Genomic DNA, 19388 nt, shown 5'->3' with positions numbered 1-19388 from the left:
TTTGGTATCGCAGGCTAGGGGTACAATTTTGTGTACCTATAGGGTACCACACCAGTGACAAGAGTGCTAATACACTACATGGCCAAAAGTATGTGGACACGCCGTCTAATTAGTAGGTTCGGCTACTTCAGCCACACCCATTGCTAACAGGTGCATAAAATGCAGCATAATCATGCAATCTCCATAGACAAACATTGGCAGTAGAATGGGTTGTACTGAAGAGACTTTCAACGTGGCACTGTCATATGATGCTACATTTTCAACAAGTCAGTTCATCAAATTTCTGCCCTGCTAGAGCTGCCCGGGTCAACTGTACGTGCTGTCATTGTGAAGTGGAAACGTTTAGTAGCAACAACGGCTCAGCTTCGAAGCGGCAGGCCACACAAGCTCACAGAACGGGACCGGCGAGTGCTGAAGCAGATAAAGAAATGGCTTGGCGAGTTTAGTGTGGAAGAACTTGACCCATCGAACACCTTTGGGATGAAATGGAACGCCTACTGCGAGCCAGCCTTATCGCCCAACATCAGTGCCCAACCTCACTAATGCTGTTGTGGCTGAATGGAAGCAAATCCCCACAGCCGTGTTCCAAAATCTAGTGGAAAGCCTTCAGAGAAGAGTTGAGGCTGTTACAACAGCAAAGGGGGGACCGACTCCATATTAATGCCCATGGTTTTGGAATGAGATGTTTAACAAGCACATATGGGTGTGATGTTTGGGTGTCCACATATTTTTGGCCATGTGGTTTACCTTTTTTGTACCTTTTTTTTCTCAGACTGAGAACATCCCTATAACCGCCTTTTTTACGCCCATGGTGCTAGTTTGCTTCTTTTGAAAAAAGATAACATCACGATAAATGTTTGGCAAACAAGTTCACAGAAACTCTGCGACACAGTAAACAAAAGCACACATTAACCACAGGCAGCACAACGGCACTTCACTATTGTGTTTTACATGTCACATCACCGCTGACCACAAAGGCAGGAAGCTGCCAGCCGCCAGCCAATCGGCACGCAGGCCCTGAAAAAAACAACCGCCAGTCAGTGTGATTTCATTTTAATAGGCTGGGCCTGCATTTTTTTTTTGTGTTCTGTCAGAAAAACATTGATTCTGACTGAGGCCACACAAACAGTTCACTGCAGCCCTGTAATCACTCTGTGGCACACAGACTCAGGGCAAACTTCCGGCATATCGCTGGAGACACGCCAACTGCCATCCATAACCGCCAACACCCTGAGACTTCAATTTCTATAACTTTGTTAATGGACAAACTCGATGAGCCCTCATAACTTTATGAGCTCCGCTGTCAGCTTGTGTTCCTTGTATTTATGACCCTTCTACCTGAGCCAGCCGCATGCTTCTGGTAACAGGTAGTTTTTTTGAACACATCACCTTTGAGTTCTTTCAGGATTACACATTACTTTCAGTATTACACAGTATAATCAGCTGGGTAAGATCCATCTTTTTAAGGTAAACTACATGCATACTGTAAACAACTAAAATCAACTATTCATGTCACTTGTTTCAATGTTCCAATTTGCTGGAAGGATTAGCATGCCAAAGAATTCAGGTTAAGACCATCCAGAAAGCTAAAGAGAAACTAAAGTCCCTCACGCCAAGTGCTGTATTGAGCATGAGGTCATAACACCACCTTGATAAAAAAAACCGTGGGAATCTGTTCTCTGGCTATTCAATATGTGACCATGGCCTGCTTCTTGAGTTCACAGATTACAAGGGCCCCATACGAAGGTCCAGCTGAGAATTTGACAAAATGGCCGTCCCTCAACCCATTCCCACAGCAGCTCCAGCAGTCAGTACTTCTCAGGTCAGCCCTAATCTCAGTCTAACTGTACTCCGTCAATGAGTGACTAGAGGGAGAAACTGTACGACGGTTAAATATGTTTGCGAGCCATCAGTAACATTTGTCACGGGCTGCTTTATACCTGCGGAGACATCCGGGTTGAGAGCTGCGGTACACTGGTGGACGAGATCAATACAGCTCAACCTGAATCAATTCACCAATTCAGACGAACGATGACAGTGATGCAATGTTAAGCTCTGACATCACGGGCAGTACAACTGCAGCGGTCTCTTTTTAGGCCTGCTGTGTGATATTTCAGGGCCTCTCACATTCAGTGGCATCTCTGTCTGTATCATTTCACTGGTCGTATTTTCTCTAGTAATATTAAATTTTAAAAAATACCCTTAAAGCATCACCGCCACGCACCCCAGGACTTGAGTCGCATTAGATGCTTTCCCTTCATGAAATGATGTTGCTGGTCGGCTGCACACTTCCAGCAGTGAAAACAGAAGGGCGATTATGAAGATTCGGTAAAAGCATTAAAAAGCCATTTTCTTTACCCCCAGCCTCCTCAGGGCGCCGATCTCTGAACACGCGTCTCTAAACACGGATGGCCAGCGCTTACACCGCTTCACGCTTCTGGACCAATCATTCGAGTCTGTTGCATCCCGCATCCATCAAAATCTCCGCTCTAAAAATACCAGCAGGTACCACCGTCTCCACCTTTCCGTATAGCCCTCTAAAATTACAGAAAAGAGGAACTGCGCTTTAAAATTTGTTCACCAATTATGTTACCTTTACACCACGAAAGATTTTAAAAAAATGGATTTAAAGGAGCGTCAAATGGACGGGAGACATGAAAGGGTGCATTTGCTGGACCCTGAATCCGTGACCTCTGTGCATCGGATGAGGTGACAGAGGGCGAGTAACGGGCAGAAGGCCACTCCTGGACAGGGCGGGGCGGTGTTTCTATAAATAACCCCCCCCCCCCCCCCCCCCCCGTAACGGCCCAGCGACGGTGTCCTTGGGGACGGTGGGACCTCTTCCGTCCTTCGCCGCCGTCTGACGTCACCCAGGAGGTCACCCGCCGCGGCGGTCCCGCTGCAGGAGCCCCCGCAGGCCGGGGACACGGCCGGGCCCCATCTCCACGCGGGAGACCGGGGGGCGGTACTGAGGACGGCTGTTCGGGACGGACGGAGAGGCCGAACTCTCCCTGCAGAACCCTCCGGAAGAGTTTGGACTGGTGGCACGACGTCACTGCTGTGCCCAGGGGAGCGTAGGTGAGCTTGCGGTGAGTCGCAGGGTAAATATGACAGAAATAACGTGCTGTATATAGTGTGCATTTGCACCAGTAAAATTAAACACGGCTTGTCACGTGCTCTTCAATTCAATTCACTTTGTATAGAGCTTTCATAGTATTGCACTATGGCCCCGGGGGCACTATATTTTGTTCTACTCTTTGCATAACCTGTAAGGAGAAGGAATGACAGTAAACAAACTATCTTATCTTAGTTTACAGAGAACTGTCACAGAGATGCTTTACAGAGAAACAGAAGGGAAACTGGGCAGAAACCAGGCTTGAACCCCCAAGAACCAGTGAGGTAAACACCCTCCCCCTCCACTAGCTGAAGTGTACTCACAGCGGTTTTTGACACATTAGACATTTTAACTCCACATTTGACCCTATTTGGGGCCACACAAGACGTGAGAGAAAATGCGTTCCCACATTAAGCAGGCCTGAGGACACCGCTGTGGTGCAGAGGTGTGAGGACTGGGGGGCCGGTCAGGGGGGGCTGTTAGTCCCCTGTCTGTGGTAAGCAAGTGTGAGGAGCACAGGACTGTGAGCACACACACCGCAGGACTGTCACAGATTCCACACACCCCCCGCCAACCCCCCCCCCCCCCCCCGATCGCCCCCCATTCCCCGCTCTGTCTGCACCTGCATGCACGTTACACTGACGACGGTCCAGGTTTGAGAGCGGGGGGTTGGGGGAGGGGGGGAAGAGTCGTGACTTGACGCAACAGGGCCCCGCCCGCCCCCCCCCCAATTTGCTGCTCTCTCTTGCCGCTAGAAGATAACCTAATATGAGAAGCCTCTCCGGCAAATGTAATTAGGTGTTATCAGCAGGAATCAGAGACAGCTGGAGGTACATGTGACTGAGGGGCAGCAGGGGCCGGGGCCCTTGTGCTTCGGCCCCAGAAGGGCCCCCTTTCGTGGGGTGGAACTGGAGGGGGGGGGGGCATCCCACGGACCCCAGTAAAAGCAGGTCTCCTGCCTGTAGCCTCCAGGCAGTGGAGCACGCAGACCCGCATCACACCACTGCAGCGCGTGACGAGGGTTTGGGAGGGACGGGGTGGGGCCTGGGAGGCCTGTTTGCGCATGTGATGGGTGTGGGGGGCGGGATGGGGGGGGGGAGGGAGGGGGGTGTGAGGCAGACGGCTCAGATGCGCAGCGACAGGCGGGGGGTCTCTGCGTGACGGTTTCCATGGCGGTGGCCACCGCGAGCGTCACCGAGGGCCCACGTCACGCCACTGCCTGCTTCCAAAAATAGCCTCCTCAAACAGGCCCCCCCCCCCTCTCCCAAAGGGCCCGCTCCTTTAAATACAAACGAGGAGGTGGGGGGGGGGTTTGCAACAGAACGCGATTTCAGCCGCATTTCGCGGAAAAGGCCTGGCATATGGAGGAGCCCGGGAGCTGGGAGGATGACGGCAAAGCCGGCACAGCACCGTGAGCCCTGTTCCTCAAGACACGCGCCATAAAATCTCACAATGAAATTCCACAGATAAGTCACCCCCCCGGCCCCCCCAACCCCCCCAACCCCTTACTTTCGCTCAAAGTGTACTCTTTTCACCACAGACAGGCAGGGGAAGAGGCGACTGGGTTCAGGCTCGATGATAAAAATCTAAATGCTGGCTACAAGCATCTTTTCTGCCCCCTTATTAAACTTCAGGCCTCATGGAGGAAGGAGGCTTTTTAACCCCTTGAAGAGTACGTTTCTTGGAATTTATTATGAATTTTTTTTTCCAAATTCTAAGTCAGTGTTCTAGAACTGCTTTCAATTACCGGCAGTGATTGTGACATCAGCATTAGAATGTTCAGCTCAGAATATTCTAATCACATGTTTGTGTTTGTGATCTCACACCTAAAAAGATTGGAGTGTGTGAACCGCAGCGAGTGTATGCGCACAGCGCTCACACACACACGTACAGGGGCACGCAGCGGCCGCCTGCCTTTCCACTGTACTGACGTGTTCTTACACAGTACCTTCTCATACGCCTTTTTTTTTTTTTTTTTTTTGCTGACGCACCTGATCACAAATGTTGAGAAAGATATGAAATGATAACCGAGAAATCAGTCAAGCACATCAGTTAGGGGGAGACATTTCATTCCCCAGTGTACACTGCTCATCGCACACAATGGGGGGTGGGGGGGGGGGGAGCAATGACGCATTTGCGACAAACACTAATTTACTGAGGCCTGCTTTTCACCAACAACATTAAATGAAGATGTGAAAATGTAAAAGAAAACCTACGTCCATTTGTGCTGCTTTGTGACAGCACCTGCCCCTGATGTCAAAACAGCTCTGAATAAAACCGGGCTATGAAAACGGTGTATGTGAAGCACAAAGCCAAGCCAAACACACAAGGAGCGACATTTCAGTACTCACTGTTTAAAAACAGCACTCTTATTATGCTCCTGCTTTGCAGCTTCTTTCATTCATTCAGGCCAAATGTTTCATGCACACTGCTGCTCCATGGCGTACTGTGTATGCCTTGTTACCCTATCTGTCAAACAGTGTGAAATAATTAAGCAACCAACCAGATAATGGTCAGTTGCTTTTCAAAAATGTTCTTCATTTGATACGGGAATGAAATGAAGTCTTTTTAACAAAATATAAACAACCTTCAAGAGTACTTTTGAAATTTGGGATGAGTAAACAGGGTAAACAGATTTTCTGCACTGATTGATAAACTAAACCATCCCTAATAATTTTTTTCTGTAACACTTGTGGTTTACTACCATTTTTTCATAAGATTTTTTCATAAGGCTCATGCCTAACACTGCTATGTACACCACATGGAAACAGAAACTGAATATTGCATTCCATGCGCCAATTTGTCCATTTTCCCACAATGCTTAGCGGTCGCACAGTCTCACTCAGGCTTCATTCATACTCACAGAAAGCACGCGCTCGCGCAGCACGTGTCACGCTCAGCCTTACCCACTGGGCGGGACTGCAACCCGCATGCACCCATGCGCCGAAAGCTGCAGAACTGGGAAATGCGCATTCTAGGGATGCCGCACCTGCGCATGGCAGAGGCGCAGCAGATCCAAAGACCAATCAAGTCCTAGATGAGGTGAGAACCTGTATCACTGCTGGGCAAAAAAATGCATTGACGAGGCAAATTTGTGTCTGATTTACAACTGCACCAACAGGCTGGCAAGATATCCATTTATGTAACAGTATGTAACATTCCTTTTCATTCCGGTTTGTGTTGTTTAGACATCTACTCCATTCCTAGCCTATGAGAAAACAACTCAAACAGGAATGAAAAGGTTAAGCTATTTAAAGAATTGCAATGTAGTCAATATCTTCCTGGGTATTGTCTTTTTTTGGCACAGTACTTGGATGACAATAACATTGAAAGTGAAAATATTTTAATATAGTTTTGTTTTATTGAATGTCACTTATAGTGCAGGTTTCAGCATAGCAGCATACCGAACCTATGGTTTTTGAGGTTGAGACAAGAGAATGTCCCCTACAGGAGACAAAAATGAATTGCTGGGCATTGGGAGGATATTTAGCCAACCTGTTGGTAACCAATGATAAATCAGGCACAGATTCAGCACCTGAATTTAAAAAAATAAAACACACGAATCACAATGAACAACCAGCTAAGTAGCAGTGTGTTTAGGCTGGACCGCATGCTGTTCAAAGTTTAGACTGAATCTGTGCTTTCATTCAAAAGGTATTTTGTTTCTCATCTTAGCCTTGCATCTGTCTAAAGGGATAATGAGTTCCGTGACATTAGCACGAGTGTCCCTGGGAAGACGCGGCGCTCCGACTCGAGCTGGACGACGCCAAGCGTGAGGCATGAATGAGCAGAAAGTGCTAACTGACTCAGCTGACGGTGCCAAACGGCCAGTCTCTCATCCGTGTCCCCACACGGCCCTGCTGGCAGCCGCATCACAAAGGCAGGCGGAGCCAAGGGTCTTCAGTGACCAATGACGGACAGCTATAAGTGCCTCCTTCCACGGAGACCTGCTACTGTGCTACCAAGCTGGCTGTCCTTTACAGTCCCTTTCAGGGCCACAGTCGTAACTGCCATCCGCATGCACGCACACACACGTACACACACACACACACACACACACAGTTAGAGTCTATGTAACGGGCAGACTCCAGGCCGAGCAGCGGGAGTGTCTGTGTGTGTGTGTGGGGGGGGGGGGTGAGCTTTTTAGCGTGGCTCAGTAATAAAGGCAGAGCCGAGCTGCTGCCCTGTGATGTCATCGGTGCCATGGCGACAGAATGTGCAGCCTGTCCTGGAAAGGCTCATTGGTGGTGGGCCTAGAAGTGGCCTGACGGGACCTCTGAACCGCTCCCTCTCGCCACACACCCTCTCTAATTAATGTGACTGATCCCAGCACTGCAGTGACAAGGCCCCCCTCAGGCTCCAGAACCGACTCGCGCCATTAGCTTGCGCTAGAAAAGAGCACAGGGGCGTTACCCTGTCACGATGATGCAATAACTCTGACCAGTAATCTTGGAATCCTTTTCAAAAGCTTCCCTGAGCTCTACCACCAGTGTGGAAGTGATAATTGCATCACACACCAAACAGCTGTTTATTACTGAATGTATTAAATGCACAACAGTCACTAAACTGCATACAGTAGCTCCTATACATAATACAACTGCATAATCCTATCCACGCAGCTTTACTCTCAATGGATTAACACAAACACGATACAAGAGGGCAGGCACAAATAACTGCAGCCTGTTGTTGGCAAATATAGGCAAAATATTTAGAAAAGTATTTGAAAAGTCACACATTCTGGTCTGAGTTAATACAAGGCTAACGTCACATTGCCTCGAAGAGTATATTCATTCGAACAGAACCCTCTACATTATGCGTGCGACTGCACCCCTTTGAAAAGAGCATTTTGGGGCTGCAGGGTAGCTCACTAGGCAAAATCACAGCCTTCGGTCTCAGAGGTAACCAAGGCAGGCAGCCCCCCGCAGAACGAGGCCATGCGGGGCAGGGCTGGTTAACAAGCTGATGGCCTCTTGTGTTGAGCAGCAGGGGCTCTCCCCACCGAGCTCCCCAGCATCAGAGCTCTCTCCCCTGACTGACGCCAGCAGACAGCAGCCTGGACGCTCGGCCTGTTTGACGCTCAACAGGAACGCGCGTTTGAGCCGAGGCCAATCCCGTAGCGGCGCCTACCGGGTTATTCTTTAAGCTGGGCAGCAGTTCTCTGCGCCGCCATTTTGGGAGCTGCACAGAGGAGCCGCCACCCTAAACTAACTGCGATTGCATCAATTTCTGTTTAAAAATGATTCACCGTCACCCACGATTACCCATCCTGACAAAAACAAAAACTTTCATACATAAACCGGAGGGAAAGAGACCCGAAATAAGTCAGACAGAAAAAAGATTCAGAAAACATTCTGTTAAAAATCCCTTTTCTTATTTTTATTTTTTTAGTTACTACCCATTCATTTCTGCCTCTTTAAATTAATCAATTGGGTAATGTAGCTACACTGTAAAAGGGAAGGAAATGGAGCAAACGGTGAACTGGGGCTGTGATGATGATGCCGAAGAGCACGTGATGTTTAGTTTCATCAGACAAAGCGGCCCTTTCAATCCGTCGCTTTCCCTCCGCCACCATAACATTTCATAACTGCCTCTGCACAAACGCGGACAGCTGAGCTTCCCGGAAAACATTCTGACCTGTGTTGACTCGATATGTAGCGACACAATAATGTAAGCTCTGTTAAATAAAATTCATGGCAAAAGGACACAGCTAGTCATGAACACACACTTCCCACACTGTGGAACTGGTGAATCTCCATCTGGCAAAATATTTTGCGAAGTATTCCAGTGATATATTCACACAAAATAAATGATCATATAAAACATATTAAGGGTGCCCGGGAAAGCAAAGGTTTGTTTTTAGTACTTTATGATTCATACTTTCATACTTCCAACGGCACAGGTCCAAGGTATCCATTCTGATGGAGACGGAGAATGTTCTATTTTTTGGATATTTTGGCAGGCAGCAGGAATTGTGCTCTCAGGATAATATTTTTCTCATGCAAGCTGCACTGTAAGGAATGGACAGAGATTATGTTTTAGTCCGGTGATAAAATTATACAAACTTTACTTTTCGACTTCTTCAAAAGGAAACCAGGTCAAAATTCAAAAGCCTTATCTGTACAACAGATAAACTGACATCCGGTGTGCACATTCTGACTTTCTGTTTTTTAAGTAAATAAAAAGACAGATTATAAATGAAATATGATTATTACTTAACTAATAGCCATTATCTCTGAACATGTAACCACCAGTCCATCATTGTTTCTGAGAGATATGTCTCAGCCTGTCCCCTGTAACACAGCTCATTCTCACAGAAGCAAAGACATTTGTTCCCACATCTTGTATCTTTTTTTGTCACAGCTCATACGGAGAGACTGTACAGCTCATGCAGAGAGACTGCACATCTCATAAACACTGCACAGCTCATACTAGAGACTGCATGGCTCATAAAGAAAGCACAGCCTGTACAGGCTGCACAGCTCATACAGAGACTGTACAGCTCATGCAGGGAGACTGCACATCTCATAAAGACTGCACAGCCCATACAGACTGCACAGCTCATACAGAGAGACTGTACAGCTCATGCAGGGAGACTGCACATCTCATAAAGACTGCACAGCTCATACTAGAGACTGCATAGCTCATAAAGATTGCACAGCCCATACAGACTTCACAGCTCATATAGACTGCACACCTCATGCAGAGAGAGACTGGGAACGAGCCGCTGCTTGCTCCTGCCTGCTGTCTTCAACTGGCTCAACCTGAGCTGGAGGTTTTCAGTCATGAGAGACCGGTGTGGGTGTGGTCGCCCGCTGAGAAGGTGTGGCCCAGCCGGTCTTCATCTTCCTACGGATTACCACAGCCACAGGCTCCACTCCCAGTTCATATGAAGATTAGGGTGGTGCCTGACCATTGTATTCAGAATGATGTGGCAGAATGCTCCACACCACCCCGTAATATACTATAGTTCACAGCTAAACATACATTTAAAATACTGCCATGTAGACAGCATGGCTCTGAGCTGGGCCTAACCACATAAAACGATTTTTCTTTTCTTTTTAAGGGAGCATGAAAATGTAACTAAGCTAGTCAATCAGTCACTCATGCTTGAGCAAAATTCTTTTGTCCACGAGTATGAAGCTTTTTTTTTTGTATCATTTAAAGACAAGCTCATTTTGAGTCTTCAAGGTTAGATCGCCACCACACTTTATCTAGCGGTCAAAACTGTATATAGTCTTCTCTTTTAGGCTGATCCAAAATGCAGCCTCAGAGTTTCTAGATTGAAGGCTTTGGAATGACCTTCCTCAGAACGTGCCGGAGGTATCTACCGTTGCCTCTAATTCGACCTCCGTTCCCAACAATTCACAAATAGCCCGTACCCGATTTGCGCTGTTCTCAAACCATGGCCTGAAAACTGTATGTCTATTGAAAAGTGCTGCGTGAGGATATTTTTGTAAACGGCGGCATAAAAAAATGAAAATGAAAAACAGCTGATTGATTGATTGATTCTATTCGAAGAGTAAAGCACCGTGATGTACAAATTCACCCCGGGGACTAGGACACCACTCAATCACACAGTGCTTAGCGACTCCGAATCCATTTCGGGTTTTTGATCGATGAGTGCCAAGCAGAGGCAGTGGGTGCCATTTTCTAAACCACCGGTGTAATCTAGCCCGAAGCCTGAACCCAAGGCCCTCCAGTTAACCACATGTAACCGCGAGGCCTTGCAAATCAGGTGGACAGTTAAAGCACAGAAGTGCAGTGCAGGCTTTAACAGCTGCAGGCCCACCCCATCAGATCAGCATCACAGCCAGTCAATCAGCCAGTCAATCAACACGGCAGCCATGCTGTTCAGCCATCTTGTTCAGCCAGTTCCGCGGCATTGCCGGAATTCCTCCCGCTTTAACTCAAAAGAGGCATAAACCTGCTGTGATGATGCTTCGATTTTCACACAGGAATCATGTTTATAAACTGAATCAAAGCATGACATGAACCAAATTACGTTTTTTTTTTTTGAAGGCTTATTTTCTATAACCCGACTTCCAGCAGAAACTATTTACATTTTTCTGACGTAAAAGTGTCTTGGAAGACAAAAACATGTTGCGGTGAAAATATTTTTTAAATATTATTAATTTAATGGTTAATGAATTTCCCTTGAGCAACACATTTCAGCAGAATATATGGTTCTTGAGATTAAGACCAAAGACTCACATCTCCTACAGGTGATGCTGGATCTTAGGGGGACAAGGAAATAGCATTCACTCTATGGCAAAATGATTTCCTGGATTAGAATATCTAAGAAGCTACATTAATAAACAAAACACATTTGTGCAGATAAAAAGATATGTTGGCATTACATTGACTGGTTTGACATTGTTTGAGATATATGGTATTTGGGGGAGATATGAGGTATATGGTTGCCAACAGAACAACAGCTTTCACTGATAAACAGCAGGTTGAAATGGTGTGAACATTTTAGCTTGATCGTTATATACAAAATGTCTGTTTTCTAGTGTATCCTGATAAAAGTTGTTATGAAGCTGCTACAGTTTTAAAGCGAGCAAACTGCAATCAGGCAAGGCCCACACAAAGACAGGGATCTCACGGCAAGTTTTGGGCTGGCCAGTGGCCACGGTATCTGCTCTTGTGAGCACCTCCTGAATTTCTTGAAGGTCAGAAAGTCAAATAAAACGACACTGAGCACCAAGTTTAGCTCGCCAAAGCTTACAAGAAGGACTGTACTAGACCACTAGAAAACATACCACTCCAGCACATTCTATATAAGTCTACCTACTGTGTGTACTTGTCTGCTTTTCCTTCTGTTCTCGCCAATTCTCTTCATAAACAAAAGCCGTGACTGCCAGTTCTAAACTGGTAAATCTCCACGTAGCTTCTAAATACCAATTTTGTTAGTCATTATACAATTACCTTGCTAAACTCTTGGTACATCAGGGAAGGACACACTTTAGCAAATATGATTATCTTTCCAGATGCTTCATACGCATTTCCCAGTAGTCTCACTCACACTATTAAATCTAAAGCAGAACATTTTGGTACGCTGCATTTGCTCTCAATAAAGACTTTACTGAATTAGAAACTGCGTACTCAAACCTGTCGCATCCTGAATTGTACTTATTTTACTCACTGTCAGATATACTTGTCCAGCCTGGCATCTGAGAGCAGCTTGGTCTACAGTGATTGAACACTGGGCTGCATACAGAGAAAGGCGGTACTGGCGGCTAACATGCTTCAATGTTAAACAAGACCAGGTTAAAACCTAGTATATGGCTGGACCTGACACACGTGATCCAGCCGGCCAATGGTGTAACTTCATCACTCACTCAGTCACTCACTCAGTCACAGACATTCACGTTTGTAGGGCTGGCCCTCGCTGTTGTGGTCCAGCCAAAAAGGATTTTTTTTTTTTCTTGAATTAAGTCGGTAATGACACCATGTTTTGTGTAGTCTACCGGAATTTAGATTGTAATAATATCGCAGAGAATTTGTGAACAATGAAACTTATTCTTTTAATAAGCAAAATGATTGCTTCATGTACTCTGAAATCCTGCAAAGATTTTTTAGGAAAACTGTAAAATTCAATTTTATCCTTTAATTGTAAGACTCCGCTGTTTTTGGTTGTGAAATGACACTAACAAATACAATTCCAGCCAGGTTAAGAGTAAAATAAAGATGGTAATAAATACAGCATCGGTGGATTGTGTAAAAACAGTGCTAAACCTGTGACAGATCACACCTGGCATCAGTCTGTGGCCTGTCGTTTACATTTAACGTCATTTGCAAACTATGTGCAAGACAACGGGGACTAAAAACGGACACACAGAGAGGACAACCACGAGGACACGCTGAATCTGCGGCTAATCGATAAACCAGGCGCCCGCCGACGTTTCTTTTCCATAGCCGCCCGAGAATAAAAAATAAATAAATAAATAAATAAATAAATAAACAAACTGCCAGTGGGAAGGAGGGAAGCGAAGCCGCCAACGCCAATCTACATTCAGTGCTCATCGGCGCGTCCCTCTCGCACAGTGCGACTCTGTGTTAGCGCACACAGCGGAGGGAGACACTGCCCTCCTTTCATACCGGGACGCTGCGCCAGGCCGCAGATGCCGGCTCAACACGGCGCCATTGTGGACCCCCGGTTTCCTTATTCATCCATTGTCTACGGGGAAACAGAGCAAGCTGAAGTAGACAGGGGAGAGACTTGGCGAGCCCCTAACCGTGGAGCCCTTAACAACAAGCCGCAGATAGACAGACAATAATATGGCAAAAGCCATTATTTGTTCATTTAGGTGGGACAGATCCACAATGAATGAGTGACATGCAGTGCCTACATCAAGACAACATTCAAAGGCAAATTTATATTGACAGCATGTGGCACGTGGGATTATCATGCTCAAGCGAAAGGCCCCAAGCGTATAGTTTATCTACCTGTAACGGCCATCACGCCATTAGAGTTAGATAAACTATAAACAGCTAAACAAAATCATCCGTGATTCTTTCTTTTTTACTTCGGGTGACTTTCTCAGACATGATAATCGTCACAGACAGGGCGAGCTGAAGGGAGGTATTGTAATGAAGGCAGTTTCCCCCAACTGTGACAAACTGTGCATGCTCAGTGGCGGAGGTGGAGACCCACAGCTGCTGTTCTACAAACAGAATGAAGGTGACAGTCAAGGGCATTCGTATAATTAGAAAAATTTTATATAATTAAGATCACAGAAATTCAAAGAGGTGACGGATTTCAACGAGCCCGGGAGGCGGGTCAGGACATCCAAATACGAGTCGCGGTCGGAATCCGTTCCCCTTGCAACTTCGGGGAGCACAAAGAGTTGTGTTGTTTGTACACACGCTCGAGGGGAGGGCACCCGGGCGTCTGTCACATGAACGGCTCGGATTCCGTAACATCGCTTTAATTAGCAGCCTGAGCACCGGCAGGCCAGAAACTTTACAATGCTGATAGCTCATCAAGGTATAAAAATCCACTTCTTCTTCGAGGCTAACAATACAATCGACCTGTTCCGTCGGAAGTGCACAGCATCTCACTAAAAGGAGGACCTTTATGATGAAATCTGTTCAACGGTAAACCTGCTCATTTTTTCCCCTCGCCTACTGTATGACGGTAGGGAAAGAGGAGATTGATGACGGACGTCCGGAGTTTGAGCCACTCTGAGGTGAACCACCCGCAGTCCCCTTCTGTGCTGGTCACGCTGAGCTGAATGTGGAGATCAAAGCTGACAGCATAAAGAAGCCAGGGCAGGCAGGCCTCACAGAGGGCTGAACTACAGCATGATGTCCGTGTGATCGCATCTCTTACAGAGTCACCGGCTTCCCAGAACAGCAAGGTCATGACCTTCGCCCCTGGCATTTATTCTTCTTTTTAAATTTTTTTTAAAGGCCACTGCTTTAGCATCTTATGAGATCACATCACTCACATTTGTCCCTTAGGTGGGGGCTGTAAGTAAGCTCCCCCCCCCCCCTTCACCCTTTTCACTGTAAAGCACCCTTAAGGTTGTGAAAGGTGCGCTATAAATGCAATCAATCACATGATATTAACAGGCATTACTCACAGGTATTAATAGCAGAGACGCTGAGAAAAATCAATGAAACCTCAGACTGAGATCTCCGTAATCTTATGTTGAACGACTCAATAAATACGCCCTATTTAACTAAACTCCCCCAGGTTCCCCAGGTCAGGTGTGGGCTATGCTGCGCGAACACCTCGGCTTGCCGCTTTACACTACCGTCGTTTAGGCAACCACCCCTCTGCTAACTGTTTTCCTGGGCGGAACCCTGAATCAAGCTCATCATCATCATCATCATCAGCATCATTACAGATGCTCAAACTGTTGCAAACTTGTCAACAGTGGCCACCGCAAAGCAAATAAATTCAAGGAAACCCCAAAAACGTTTTGCGTTGGATTTTTCCTCCGTCTAATTTGGATTCACCACTCTTGGCACTGATGATGGTACAACAGATCTACGGCATTGAGAAAATGCAGTACCTTGGCGGCTATAAATAATACACAGAGAAAGGCTGGAAAGCAAAGGTACAGAGGGAGGTGTGCAGCAGGGAAATTGATTAGCCTCAGTATCAGTCTGAAGGACAATCAAACTTGCCGCCCAGAAGGTGACATCCTATTTCTGCAAACTCAACAAGACTCAGCTGAGACCTCTGTCCCTCGTCCACTCATACAGCACCTCTATCTAAATCATATAAAGTAGACTATGAAAATATGACCGCATATACTCAGACCTGAAATGAATCTATGTTTCATACGTGCAAACATTCTTTAAAACACGCGCGCGCGCGCGCACACACACACACACACACACACACACACACAGACACAAACATTAGTTGAAACGAGTGTTTCGCTGTCATTATTATATGCATATCCAAATGTAATGAGGGACGGCACGAGCCACATAGCTCTGAGGAAGACCCAGTATTCGCTCTGAGGCAAAAGTAATATGTACGATGTCTCCTGTTATTAATTACACACTGATCACAATATCCTATAGGCTAATGTTTAATTATCATTGTTACTTATTGCTGAGACTAAATACAATTTAGCGAGCATTTTTCCAGACACTAAGCATACTCCCGGAAACGACACTGTTAAATTGGCACATAATTTATCACCAACACAGTTCGCTAAATTTAACTATTTAGCCTAGTATATAACTGCAACTGCTTGTTGTCTTAAATAAAAAACATGATTAAAGTGATACATCGTTAACAAATGCATATACTGCAAAATTTACACTAAAACAAAGGGTCTAAAATTGCATTTGGCGTTTATGGCCGGCGTGCCATAAACGTATCATGTCCCTACTCATAAGAGTTGGCCATATTTACATTTAATCCACAACAATCGTAACGCGTAGCTATTGTTTCGATCACTTGCTGTATACGCGCAACACATTCACCAAGTAGGATAAAACGCCACTGACATCCAGTTCCACTGAAAATTGTAATTATTTCACTTTAATTCCAAATACAGCCAGCTCGTACTGTTCCGTCTGAACACTTACCTGGTTTAGAGCGTCACCGTGAGTACTGGTGGACTTTCTGTAAACCCGTAGAGTGGTATAAGGGACCTTTACGATACTTGAACCAAGCTGTACTTCGACACCTTAACTGACAATTTTGAGCTGCTTACAGTCTTCGAAACTGGAAACGTGTTCGTGAGCTCTTTGAAAACCTTTCTTAATACTTATGCCCTTCTCAGACTGCGTTGCATGCTCTCGTTTATTTCACACTTCTATCAACTGTACTCGCTTCACCGGCTGGACAGGAGAGACGACCTTTCACTCCGCTCCGCCTAAAGACACGGAATGGTGGGAACGGTGGAGGTTTTCATCCGTTCATCTTTTCTGTTCCACATCCTGGGCGCCCTCTGTCTGTGAATGCGTGTGAATTGAATCAACATTTCCCCCAACCACAAAGCCCCGTATAAATGTCAACAGTTGCATTTACGAAACTGCAGCTATTATTTTGTAGCGGTTTGAAGACAGTATGTAAATGAAACAAAAAATAAAACTTTTTTGACCAGGGTTTGTGGCATCTACGCAAATGAGTCAAGTGGATTTTGTTTGTTTGGGTTTCCTTTTCGTATAACAAAAATGCTACGTAGTGTGTAATCTTTGATAAGCTCTGTCATTAAAGAATTAGAATTGAAAAATAATTACATTTTAACAGTTGACGAGCCAGCGATACCCGGTGGAACCTTCGCAGGTGTGAACATCAAGTAAGCAGTCTCCCTGACAGTCACCGTGCCTTATAGCATGAAGGGCCACTTAGAATAATTATCCCATAACGTCTTTACAACTGTCACAATAAAAACGCACCTTCTTCATCAAGGGAACCCTAAATCTGTCGCATTATAAAAGGACTGTACTGTGCACCTGGCAGCTAACCTCTAAAAGAATACATTGAGGCAGACGCTGATTATCCCCTTTATTAGGATATGAATGGCCGATTGAGGAGCAGACATCGGCTTTGAAGAGAGCAGCAGCATAATAAGTACGGAGAGATGGCCGAGTGATACAAACACCACCCTGCTGAAAATCCCAGTTTAAAACACCCCAGGCGTGTCAAACGAGTTTTGGCTGGTTGGACAATTTAACCAGCTGTTCACAATCTGACCAGCCTATATCTGCTAGTCTGACGGTTTAGCCACCATCTTACTCGACCAGTTTAACCACCCACGGACCAGATATGACCGACAGAGACCATTTTAGAATCCCTGCTGTTTTTAGCTGGAATTTTCAGCAGGACACTGTCTGTGAATCTATTGCACTGCAATGGGTAGGGATGAAACAGTATAGTTTATATAAGGGCACCTAGGGCCACTCAAAGAGGAAAAAGTCCACTCACAGGCTTTATGAATTTTCCTTGTAAAGCTAATTCACTTGATAGGTTCATTGTCGAAAATGGATTTTGAAGCTTTATGCAGTTTAAAATAATATGCATTTGTATTGGTTTGTATGCGTTACAACACAAGGAACAAATAGTACCTGGATTCTTCTTCCATAAATGGGTCATATTTAAGCTAAAAGCATATTACTTCTAAAAATGTTCCGAGTTTAAAACAAACTTCATGCAAAACTGGTTTGCACCAGAAATGAGGATTGATGAGACAGACTAAAAAAAAAATAAAAAAAAGACAGAGGAAGAGACATGGCAGCAGAACTCTACTCGCCCTGGAGACACCGGTATTAAATTACTATATAATTCTGCCAGTTAAAGAGAAACACCTGCCAGTCCTCTTGAAAATGCAGAGGATTCCCACGTTAAACGGAGTAGTTATAAAGAGATGAAAGATGAAACTACACACACAACAGTTCTGAGGTGGTACTCCAATAAGCGATTACTCGAATACATTGCGGATAATAGAACAGGAGGGAGAAAAAGAGCACGCTGGCTTAAGGTGCATTCAGAAGTAATAGGTTCTCAGTTACCCAGCGGAACTTCAAGGTCTTGTGAAACAGAAAAAGGTCATCTTATCTTGGTAGTAACTTCTCCGTATTGTGTTTGTGAGCTACTAGCGTCCGATGACCTACATCTGAACTGGAGCAGATTGAACAGATTCATGTCCAAGTACGTCCTCTAGAGGCCAGCCCCCTTCTCTAGTGTGTCATGATATAATGGATTCAGAACTACTGCAGGGCTGACCAACAGCTGTTTCTGGAGATCCTGTAGGCATTCACTCCAACCCTAACAAAACACATCTTGTTTTGGAAATCTTGTTGAGCTGCGAACTAGAAGAATCGGCTGTGCCAAATTAGGGTTGAAATGAAAACCTACCGGACAGTAAACCTCCAGGAACATGGTCGGGGGGGGGGGGAGGCTGATCTATTGCAATTTGCCCTGTAACGTGATTACAGATTTTAATAACAGGGGCTTCAGCATCCCCTCCCCATGGCAATGGTTCCCAAACCGCTCCTCGGGGACCCCAAGCCAGATCCAAGTATTTGCACACCTGATACAACGAATCAAGCCCTTGATTAGTTGTAGAACTTCCCAAGAGAGTGCTCACCTTGCACCTCTGCATCCCTCCTAGGTCAAACCACATTTTTCATAAAATCTATATTCTGGATGCATGTCAGTTTAGTGACCTTGTGGTGGGAACGTCTGTCTTCACAATGGAAGGTTTCTGTTTGTTTTTTCCAATCCTTTTTCCATTTACAATTTTGAGTGCCCAATCACTGTTGCAGACCCATCCCACCACCGTAATGTCCACTGCCGATTCCCGAGAGTCCGGACAAACGAGCGCACTCCTCTGAAGCATATCCAGTCAGCTACCACTCCTTTCAGTACAAAGGCAGAGCCATATTGTGCATTTCACATACCGCTGCCAAGGGCAGACTGTCAGCACCCAATTTCACAAGAATCAGTTTTCCCCACAGTGAGACTGGAAGAAACATGCTGATTCAGACCCTCCTTCCCTCTGTGACATTCAGGGCAATTGTGCACCACCCTGTGAGGCCCCTGGTCCCTCCCAACTTGAGGAGTTAATGTATAAATTACTTGTAAGTTCTCACCACTAGGTGCCGCTACTACACCACTGATACACAGCCCAGGCCAGTTAACACATCGATTCTTCAGCTTTTTAAATTATGTATTGCTCACAATGAGGGAATGTCACAAATGAAACAAACTCTGCAGTTTCTTGTTGTGGCAACACTTGACCACATTAGGAATGAAACATATGTATTTGGAAAATCACAGTAAATATACTTAGTGCAA

At 45.7% G+C, this 19388-nt stretch overlaps 1 protein-coding gene across 1 annotated transcript in view; it reads right to left on the bottom strand.

Moving 5' to 3' along the window:
• The window catches only part of gng12a (guanine nucleotide binding protein (G protein), gamma 12a), a 57928-nt gene extending 41390 nt beyond the window's left edge, over window positions 1-16538 (bottom strand). Inside the window, exon 1 of the mRNA XM_035422743.1 lies at window positions 16172-16538. The gene's annotated coding sequence lies outside the window, so the exon portion shown is untranslated. The remainder of the gene's footprint in view (window positions 1-16171) is intronic.
• Window positions 16539-19388: the final 2850 nt, after the last annotated feature.

The sequence above is a fragment of the Anguilla anguilla genome, chromosome 6 (genome assembly GCF_013347855.1).
Source record: "Anguilla anguilla isolate fAngAng1 chromosome 6, fAngAng1.pri, whole genome shotgun sequence".
In the NCBI taxonomy this organism is placed as follows: domain Eukaryota; kingdom Metazoa; phylum Chordata; class Actinopteri; order Anguilliformes; family Anguillidae; genus Anguilla; species Anguilla anguilla.
The sequence above is the reverse complement of the archived record's forward strand: the minus strand, read 5'-3'. Positions and strand labels throughout refer to the sequence as shown.